Genomic DNA, 10,760 nt, shown 5'->3' with positions numbered 1-10,760 from the left:
ACCTTGGAGTTTGACCTACTTTTTAAAATCTTTGACCTTGACCTTAGCTTAGGATTAGGGCTAGGGCTTCCATACTTCACATATGTATTCTTTGTGGCAAGATCTTTCATTGGATACCAATTATCTTGACCTTTTGACCTTGACCTTGGAGATTTCCATACTTATTTAAAAACTTTAACCTTGTCCTACTTTTATATTTCACAATTGTATTTCCAGTGAGAAAACCCTACTTTAGGTGCCAATATATTAAATTTGCATTTAAGAAAAGTTTAATCTTCAAACACATCTTGTTTCTCTTTGAATTAGCCCCCCCCCCCCCCCCCCGTTCCTATGAAAAAAATATTTCCTTGTCCAGTCCTAAGAATAACACTAAGGATAAAAGTCGGTTTTACAAAAGGACCTACGACTAAGACCAAAAACTTTGGTAAACGTTGATTGTAAAATTTCAGTTACAAAAAAATGATTATATTTAAAATTGTTCGCACAAAAATATCTATTTAACTACGTTCCTTTTAAAAATATTAAAAAAAGGTTTATCTCAAAGTGGAAATTATTTTCAAAATGAAATAAAAGTATGATGAATATGTCTGGATTTAATTGCAAAGCTTGAAAACGTTGAAAAGAAATCTGATTAAAAATGGAAATTAATAAATTATTTTTTTAATAGAATGATATAAATTTGACATACCGGAATCATATACGGAATTTGTTCGAAGATTACACTCTATCGAGCATTTCGCGCCATCTTCAACAAAACAGCAAAACATTGGAACGGTTGAGAAATGTGGAATCAGGGAGGTATGGATATTAATCTTTTGTTGAATAAATATTTATTTTGTATGACTTTTAATTTAATTAGAAGAAGCCAGTTGTCTTGGTCTATTCAAGAGGAAAACCCGAAGTTCCTCGACATATTTAGTTTTAGACCTGAAATGATAAAATGAATGAGTATAAATTTAACTACTTGTCAAAGCGGTCATTCGATGACATTCCTATAAATAAATTTTAAAGATGACCCTAATATCTTTAAACAGGTTACAGTCAAGATCAAGGGCAAGGTGGATTTTCGTCCCCAGGAGGATTTGGAACACCACAAGGTACACAGGGAGACAGGAAGGTAAGAATCCTCAATGTTTACGTCACAGGGGCTTGTGTAGAGAAAATAAATCAGTTTAAAAAATTAGTACCTCAGAGAGAAAATACACAAGGGAGGACGCCATTTTGGATACCACCTCGCTTCATCAGCTATTTTCTCGCTTAAATTGTTAAACTAGACATACGAGCCAGTTCATATCCCTTAATTAATGTTTTTTCTTGATGACCTTACTTGCAGTTTTAATCTTTCTTTGTTTACATTTTACAGTCTTGGTCAATTTATCGCGTAAACATCCAAAATCGACAACTCCTTGGCTTCTGAGAAAACGAAAGTGTGACACGTGACGTAGTGTCGCTCGGTTTGCCTCAGGATTTTACTATTACTGTAAAGGTAATAGTCGTACCCAAACTGACATATTTGAATATTTTATTGGTAAACTCAGATGCTTTCATTTTATCAATGACTGTTATTTTATTTCTTTGCTCTTCTGTGTTAAAGTATTTTGGTTTCACTTTTTTCTAAAATTTGTTGAATTTGGACTGAATCTGGGGTAGTACGAAAGATTCTCTAAGTCACGTGTCATACTTTCGTTTTCTCAGAAGCCAAGGAGTTGTCGATTTTGGATGTTTACGCGATAAATTGACCAAGACTGTAAATGTAAACAAAGAAAGATTAAAACTGCAAGTAAGGTCATCAAGAAAAAACATTAATTAAGGGATATGAACTGGCTCGTATGTCTAGTTTAACAATTTAAGCGAGAAAATAGCTGATGAAGCGAGGTGGTATCCAAAATGGCGTCCTCCCTTGTGTATTTTTCTCTCCGAGGTACTAATTTTTTAAACTGATTTATTTTCTCTACACAAGCCCCTGTGTTTACATTATGATGTTTTTAAAACTGTTAACTTGGTAGGAGAAAAGATCAGTATTAGCATATTTTTCCATAGAGGCCAATTCATTTAATAACAGATGTGAAAGGAAACAGAGAAAAGTGAGATGAAAAGCTTTTGTTTTGAAACAATGCTATACAAAAATAAAGATATCGTCACCCAGAATAAGTATTCAAATACTTAAAAATCTATTTTATTGTGGGACAAAATAGTGGTTTCATTAATGGTTTGTTGGGATTTTATTTTGTGGTTGGACAATGTTTAGTAGTAATGCATATGAAATTTAACAGGTCATGTTAGTTTTGAATTTGTGGGGTCTCTCCATACTTCTAAAACAAAGAAAATTAAAACCCATGAAAATTAGTGATTTCACAATACATGTATTGTGAATGGTGTGTGATAAATTTACATCGTAGGAGAAATAGCCTTGAAGTGTTAATCCTAGGAGCTAGAGCCATCTCATACATACAGCATATATGATTATGATTAAATGCATGTTGTTTGCATATTAATAAAAAGTATGATGATTTATTTCAACGTTTAAAGTGTTTATTTTCTTGTTGACATGGAATGCTTTGTATAATTACTAGTGTTGGCAAATCGGACGATTTTTAGTAACCGGTTACTCGCTCAATCTTCCGATCGAGTACCCGGTTACTCGGATGATTTATTCATATGTATCATTTATTTCATCTTTTACTCATCGGTTCTAATAAAACACGAAGGTATTGTGAATTAACTTTTATTTATAAACTTAAAAAGAAGACGCACGTAATATCTTGAATTTAAATATAAATTTAATCAAAAATTAATTCAATCAGAAGAAAAATAAATATTCAGTGTATCACCTATTTTACAATGTGGTTCATCAGTTTTACTTTTCAACCCCCGATAAATGTCACGTTCTAGGAGAATAATTATTTAGAAATTTGAAGTCACGATAACTCCAATTCACATTAATTACATTTTACAAGTATGGAATCAGCTGTTCTTTTAAAATATTTCCAAGCTATACATGTACATGTCTTTGGCGGCATCTTGTTAAATTATTTAATGAGGTAATTATAACTCGAGTCTTCAAAACTTATATAACCTGCTGGCAATTAAAGCTATCAATTAACATTGATTAAGTGTGAAAACCAATCAATCGTAGTAGTGAAACCATAGATCATTAAGTCTAACGGTAAAGGAAAAAACGAATTGTTTATTTTTACACTTATAAACAAATTAACATTTTATTTTTTGGTTATTTACATATAAGATGCATTTAATCCGAGTAACCGAATAGCATTTTTGCTAACCGATACTCGCATCGTTCGACGGTTAACCGGTTAACCGGGTACTCGTTGCCAACACTAATAATTACAGACCTGTTTACTCTTATGATTTCGCCGTATTTTTTACGGATTTTTAGTCCAAGATATGTCTCACGTTTGCTATTATGAAAATACGGAAATCGGAAATACATGTGTTTGGAATTTAGCAATTTGTTTTCGTTTTGATCAGTCTCAGTCCATATCCTTCTTTCACGATTTTTAATTGCTAAAAGAGAGAAAGATTTCAAACACAGAAGTGATGTCGGGTTGCCAAGGCGCTGTGGTATAAAATGACAAAGACCCTATTATTAAATTATGTTTTAGTAATCAGAAAAGCAGTTGTTCACCATAAATGTATGTAAAATCGATGGAAAATGAAATCTTACTGGCAAATGCCAAAATCTCATGGAAAATTAAAAAATACTGAGAGACAAGGATATGGGTAAACAGGTCTGTAATTATATATACATATTTTGGATTTTGTTGCTTTTTCAGAGTCGTAACAGGGCACAGAACATACTTCCTTGCACAACTGCTGAAATTCTCAGCGCATCACAGAATGACGACAAATTTTACTCCGGAGACATTGAATTAGCTCAGGTATATTACTTAGAAGGAGATCATATGTGCTTAAAACACAACTGAAAATTTACTGTACAAGTAAATTTAGTAACTAGAGATTTTATATCAAATGTTTAAAATGGAAAGTGGATATTTTTCTTATTAAAGATAAGTTTTCTTGTAATCTCATTCAAGATGTAAAAGCTTTATATCTGCTTTACAGATAACCATTGTTGGTTTAATTATTGCTGTGAAAGAGTCGCCAACAAGGATAGATTATGAGGTGGATGACATGACAGGACCACCACTGGAAGTCAAACAGTTTGTTGATAATGATGTAAGTGGAAATATATTCCTAAGCCCTTTTAAGAAGGGATGTTTTACTCTGAAGTCTTCTTCACATACCATTCTATTTGGGCAGGGGTACATGTGCTAGGGCAGGGCTAAATAAGTATATAGTGAAAATGCATTATTTCTGAAAATCTTCTTCTCTGCTCCTGAATATGAAATAAACTAACTAGATACATAGTTATGATGAGCAAGAGTGCACTGAAAATTGTGAATTTTATGGCCCCAGGGTCAGGGGTTCTGGTTTTAGGGTGGGGCTCTTTATTTTACTGAAAATACATGAATTTTTTGAAAATCTTTTTCTCTGCTCCTGGGTATTAAATAAACTAACTAAGTACATAGTTATGATGAGCAAGAGTGCCTCTTCCAAAATTGTGAATTTTATGGCCCCAGGGTCAGGGGTTCTGGTATTAGGGTGGGGCTCTTTTGATTATATAGTGAAAATACATGAATTCTTTGAAAATCTTCTTCTCTGCTCCTAGGTTTCATATAAACTAACTAAGTACATAGTTATGATGAGCAAGAGTGCCTCTACCACCAAAATTGTGAATTTTATGGCCCCAGGGCCAGGGATTCTGGTGTTAGGGCGGGGCTGTATTGATTATACATGTATAGTGAAAAAACATTAATTCTTTGAATATTTTCTTCTTTGTTCCTAGGTTTTAAGCAGATGAACTACCTATATAGTTATGAGCAATCCCTAATCTTCAAGAATTGTAAATTTCAAGGCCCCCAGGGTCAGTTGCACCATCGAGGGGGGGGGGGCTGTACTTATATACTAAAAATGAATGAATTGTTTGAAATGTGCTCCTTGGTATTAATCAAATATTTTTGAAAAGCAAGGATGTCTTTCCAAAAATAGTGCAATGTGTGATCTAGGCCTAAGAGTCAAGGGTTCATGTGTGGGAGCGGCACTACTGATTATTGCTGAATATTACTTGAAATGCATTTTTTGTTCTCCTACCCTGTCTATGGGTATAAAGTAACCAAACTAAGGAACTGCTAAGTGTATAGTTATGATGACCAAATTGTAAATGCTATAGCATCTGGCTTAAAACATGGATCAACTTCAATCACTGGAAAGTTGTTGAATAATGCTCAGGTGACCTATAAGGCCCATGGGCCTCTTGTTCTTATTAAAGAGAAGTTTTCTTGTAATCTCATTCAAGATGTAAAAGCTTTATATCTGCTTTACAGATAAGTTGGTTTAATTATTGCTGTGAAAGAGTCGCCAACAAGGATAGAGTATGAGGGGGATGACATGACAGGACCACCACTGGAAGTCAAACAGTTTGTTGATAATGATGTAAGTGGAAATATATTCCTAAGCCCTTTTAAGAAGGGATGTTTTACTCTGAAGTCTTCTTCACATACCATTCTATTTGGGCAATACATGTACCTTTTAAGTTTAGATGAAAGCTTCTGTTTTCTGGATTACTTCTAAGAGATAAATATTATGGGCCCCTAGGCACTGAAAGTGTAAAGGTCACCATGAAATATGCATTTGGAGGCTGTTTTTATTTTACTGAAAATGAAACTTGATGAATTTTATTTCCACGAAAAATTGTAGGAGAGTGTTCCTGATACAGAGAGAATTGTGGCCTTGAGAGAGAACACGTTTGAGGGTTTATGGGACAAACGATCGTTTGTGACGTCAGAGAAATGTTACTGCTTTTAAAATGGTACCAGTGATGGACATGAATGAGGTCACTTACCACATGCTAGAGGTCACTCACAGTCATCTGGCACTGTCCAAACAAATGGCTAATGTAAGATTTGTATGTAACAAAATACTAATTTTAAACTTAATCAGTATGTCCAGAGCACTGTCTCTCTTTCCTTGGTCAAACGTCCAGAAAAAGGATTGGCAATGAATAAGAACTCCTAGGACATCAAAACCACCAAAGCTGATTTTGTCTTAAGAATATTTTAATGTAACTTTGGATCAATTTGGTCAATAAATCAAATCTAGAGTAGATTGGTTAAGGAGTTGCAGTGCTTGAACCAAAATTGCTATCACAAGAGATATTTGTAAAAGCTTATGTATCCTCTTTAAAGTAATCCCAGTTCCACCTGATTCTCTTGAAAAATGTATTGTATGTGAAGCTAATTGTATCTCTGAAACTATGATGTGTATGTACCATTCCTCACCTCAACGGGGTTTTAAGGTGGAGGCTATCTCAAAGATAGGAAATTTGTCTAAATTTCACACATCTCAATTTTCTTAAAGGGAACTTAGCAGAACGTAATTTTTGCTGTAATAAGTGGCTATTGTAGAATAACTACATTGTGAAATACTGTTGTAAGATACCTTACTTATCCATTTGCAAACATAGCTTTAGATTTACCCAGGTTTTATTCCATACACCCTGAGACTGAAAGGTGTATGGAATACATTTGTACACCCTTGATTGGACCTGGATAACGAATTGATTTCCTATGTTCCAAAATAAATTCTTTGTAAACATGCTGTGTCTCAACCTACGATAAGTTTTACTATGTAATACAATGCATTGCGACGTCATGTCATTTGCTTTTTATCATATAAAAACTATGCATTGTGACGTCACGTTTTATTTACCTCCAGCTCAAGTCAGGTGCATGGAAATTTACACCCAACTCTGTAACCAATCAAAGCTTGTGTTAAAAGCCATAGGAAATAATAAATTTTATTATTCGGTATACAGATATATATTTGTATGGTATTGTCTAGGTCAAGTTCTCAGGAGCTCCCATAACAAAACAACCACAGGAGATATTTTGAATCAGGATAGTGGTATGGTCCTTGGATTTATAAAAATTCCAAAACCAGTTTCAGTGCTACATTCTACTGATACACTTACAGTCACAAGCTGATGTAATGATAATAAAACAGATTGATCAAGGTTTGAGGTTTTATAATTTTGAGTCAATTAGATTCAGTAAAATATGCCAAGTTTTTATCTGGTTGATTTGAAAAACAGAAAAATTCCAATGTTGAGATGAGTTTTTTTTTTTTTTTTCTTTTTTTTTTTGTTTTTATGGGACTACCAGTCTAATTTTTTATGCCTCTTTACTTTATATGACATTCCTTAGCTATTGTGAATAGGCAGTGTTGTAAGATACCTTGAAATCATTTGCAAACATAGCTTTAGATTGTACTTTTATACTTTTGCAACAGCATAAGACTGTGTAAATGTGGATTTCCATTTTCATTGAGCACCAAATTCAGATAATCTGAGTGATTTAAACAAGGGTTTTGATGATTTCTGTCTGCATGATTATGGAGATAACTTAAAATTTCCCCCTTCTTCAAAATTAGGAATTTTTGCAAGGCCTGTCAGGTCTGTCGCTCCACTAAGTTTCCGTTTATTTTCTTCAAACCGTTGCACATATTGAAATGAAATTTGGTATACAGATATATCAGATGAATATCTAGGTCAAGTTGTGTTTTCAAGGTTATAATCATGCCATATTTGACAGAGTTATGCCCCTTATTTATTAGGTCACCTGAGTAACTCAGGTGACCTATTGCCATCTGTTTGCGTCCGTCGGCGTAAGGCGTCGTCCATCGTCCGTCGTGTGTTCACATTTGAACATTTTCAGCTTCTTTTCGGAAACCACTCAACCAATTTTTGCACAAAGCATCCATGGGTGAAGGGGAACAAAAATTTTGAATTCCATGGTCCCTGGGGCCTGAAAGGTGGGGCCAAAACCACTAAAATTAATGCAATCTTTAAAAATCTTCTTCTTTACTCCTGGACATTAAGCAGTCAAACTGTTTGCATGATTGTAATCAGCAATGAGTCCTCTACCAAAATTGTGAAATTCATGGCCCTGGGGTCAGGGGTTCTAGTGGTAGGGCGGGGCTAAATAAGTATATAATGAAAATGCATTATTTCTTTGAAAATCTTCTTCTCTGCTCCTCAGTATTAAATAAACTAACTAAGTGCATAGTTATGATGAGCAAGAGTGCCTCTACCAAAATTGTGAATTTTATGGCCCCAGGGTCAGGGGTTCTGGTGTTAGGGCGGGGCTCTATTGATTATATAGTGAAAATACATGAATTCTTTGAAAATCTTTTTCTCTGCTCCTGGGTATTAAATAAACTAACTAAGTACATAGTTATGATGAGCAAGAGTGCCTCTACCAAAATTGTGAATTTTATGGCCCCAGGGTCAGGGGTTCTTGTTTTAGGGTGGGGCTCTGATGATTATATAGTGAAATGCATGAATTCTTTGAAAATCTTATCCTTTGCTCCTGGTTAATATGCTAATGATCTAATTACATATTTAAGGCCAGGATTTATTTTATTTTCAGTTTTACAAACCCTCCGCTCAAGGTTTTGAATTTTCAGAAAAGAAATAAAAAAAGATTTCTTTCCGATGTCAAATTTGAGTCGGGATTGAGATTTCAACGAACTCACAGTTCCGGTTTTATGATGAAATGGCGGGTAAATAAAGCTAGATCTTTTCAGAAGATAGCTTGGTTTAGTGTAAAATTCATCGATAAGAGTGCCATTCAAAACGTTTCACCCGTCCAAAGGACAAATAAAATGCTGATGACTTTGTTGCACAATGACATGCTGGTGAGATAATTATGTATTCGTTTCAAAAGTATCTGTCTTTAAATTATTTTCCTCCCCCAGCTTTTAAACTGCTCGTGGTAGCTATTGCATATTGCCAGCGACATTGTTTAGGTCTCTGTTATAGCTTACAGTCTAAGCATCATTCTTCAGAAAAGGGTTGCTTATGCATCAGATGTAATGAATAAAACTATGGGAGAAGTTAAGTCCATTTGAGGAAGAAATAAACAATAACCTGAAGAAATAAAAAAAAATTCAACTATTAAAAGGCAAGAATATATAAATATATACAGGCATGTAGTATCATTTGTATCAGCCAGAAAAATTATTTCACACTTAATTGATAAAAATGTTCACCCTATTCCCCAATACTCCCTGTCTGTTTTATGATAGGAATTATAATTTTAGGCATCAAGTAAATTTTAGAACAATGTCTACACATTCACCTAACACATATTAAAAAAATAAAGATATATTGAAAGACTTTTATAGAATTGATTTTTTAAAATATATTTTGATCAACATCACAAAATTTATATAACTGGCCCAAACTGGCAGATGATGAAATAAGCAATTAAATGTTCTACTTTCCAATTTTTAAGCATTATGTGTGCAGTGGTAAGGAGCCTATTAGGATAGCATAAAAAAGAATGTACAAATGTTAATAATTGATTTATCAAATTTTTTTTTAAATTTCCGTCTCCTTCGGGACTTTTTCATTCTCATGTTCAAAACTAAACCTAACCATAAAAAAATTCTGGCCTTATAATGAAGAAAGTGGCCTCTTTCAAAATACATAATTTCAGGGCCGCTGGGTCAGGGGTACCAGGGGGGTACTTTGACTAAAAATAAATTAATGCTTTGAAATCTGCCCTTTGATAAGCAGTGGTGCCTCTTTCAAAATTTGTGAATTTCATGGCTTTTGGATTAAAACACAAACCAAATACAATCGCTGGAAAGTTGTTACATGATACTCAGGTGATGACCTATAAGGCCCGTGGGCCTCTTGTATTTTAAAAAAATCTGAAGTTTTATCAGATAACTAATTTACTTCTCTGTTGTTTCTATTACAGAGAAGCCATAGAATTTTTGAGCAGCGAAGGTCACATTTACTCCACAATAGATGAAGACCATTACAAGGCAACAGACAGCTGAGCTGTAAATTTTCATTAGTGGACCATAGAAACTGAAAAAAAAAATGTTAATGATCCAGATATGGTCTCTGGATTCTTATTTATAGGCTGTGCACTATAACTCTGTAAATAATGTACAACCGTTTTACTGTAAAATAGAAGGTACATGTATGCTGATATTATATAGTTCATGTACTAAATACCTTACAGAGATAAAAGCAAACCATCTGGAAACAAAGATCTCTGGAATGTCATGATTTGGTAGAGTTACTTTTCTTGAAGAGATACTAATGGGCAATTTTGTTTTCTGTATCAGAATAAAACTTGAAAAAGTAGTTGTTTTTTTTCTTAATTCAGTAACGAGATAGGCGGCAAATAGAGGATGAATAGGTTGATATGAGGTGATCTTAAAATAGCTATGATCTGACAGTGTATAATGTTTTAAATACTGAACAGATTTTTTCTCACTTCTGAGGTTATGTGTAGAATGATTTATCAATTATTTTAATACTCCGTGTTTTTCAGCCCATGTTGCACTTCACCCGAGATTTTAAGATTCATGGTGGATTACCCACTTTCAACAAAGTTCTAGTCTATTGATTTTGTTTAGCTGGATGTTGCATGACCAGTATCAGATCAACTGATGCCTTTTCTCTTTTCATGATTAAATTGGATGTAGAACCATTATGGAGGATAAGCAAGTCCCTGAAAAACATGCAGTTATATAGTAAACCTTTAACCTTTCCCTAATTAGGGCCCCGCAAGGATTTGCGGGTGCCCTATAGTAATCACTCTGTCCGTCCGTCTGTCTGTCTGTCTGTCTGTCCGTTGTCCGTCTGTCACTCTTTCCCTCCA

At 34.1% G+C, this 10,760-nt stretch overlaps 1 pseudogene; it reads left to right on the top strand.

Moving 5' to 3' along the window:
• The first annotated feature begins 688 nt into the window (after nucleotides 1–688).
• Nucleotides 689–7,064, top strand: LOC134257320 (replication protein A 32 kDa subunit-B-like; annotated as a pseudogene).
• Nucleotides 7,065–10,760: the final 3,696 nt, after the last annotated feature.

Source organism: Saccostrea cucullata, unplaced genomic scaffold, assembly GCF_032062105.1.
Source record: "Saccostrea cucullata isolate Sc308-1 unplaced genomic scaffold, CSIRO_AGI_Scuc_v1 ctg15264, whole genome shotgun sequence".
NCBI classification, from domain to species: domain Eukaryota; kingdom Metazoa; phylum Mollusca; class Bivalvia; order Ostreida; family Ostreidae; genus Saccostrea; species Saccostrea cuccullata.
The sequence above is the reverse complement of the archived record's forward strand: the minus strand, read 5'-3'. Positions and strand labels throughout refer to the sequence as shown.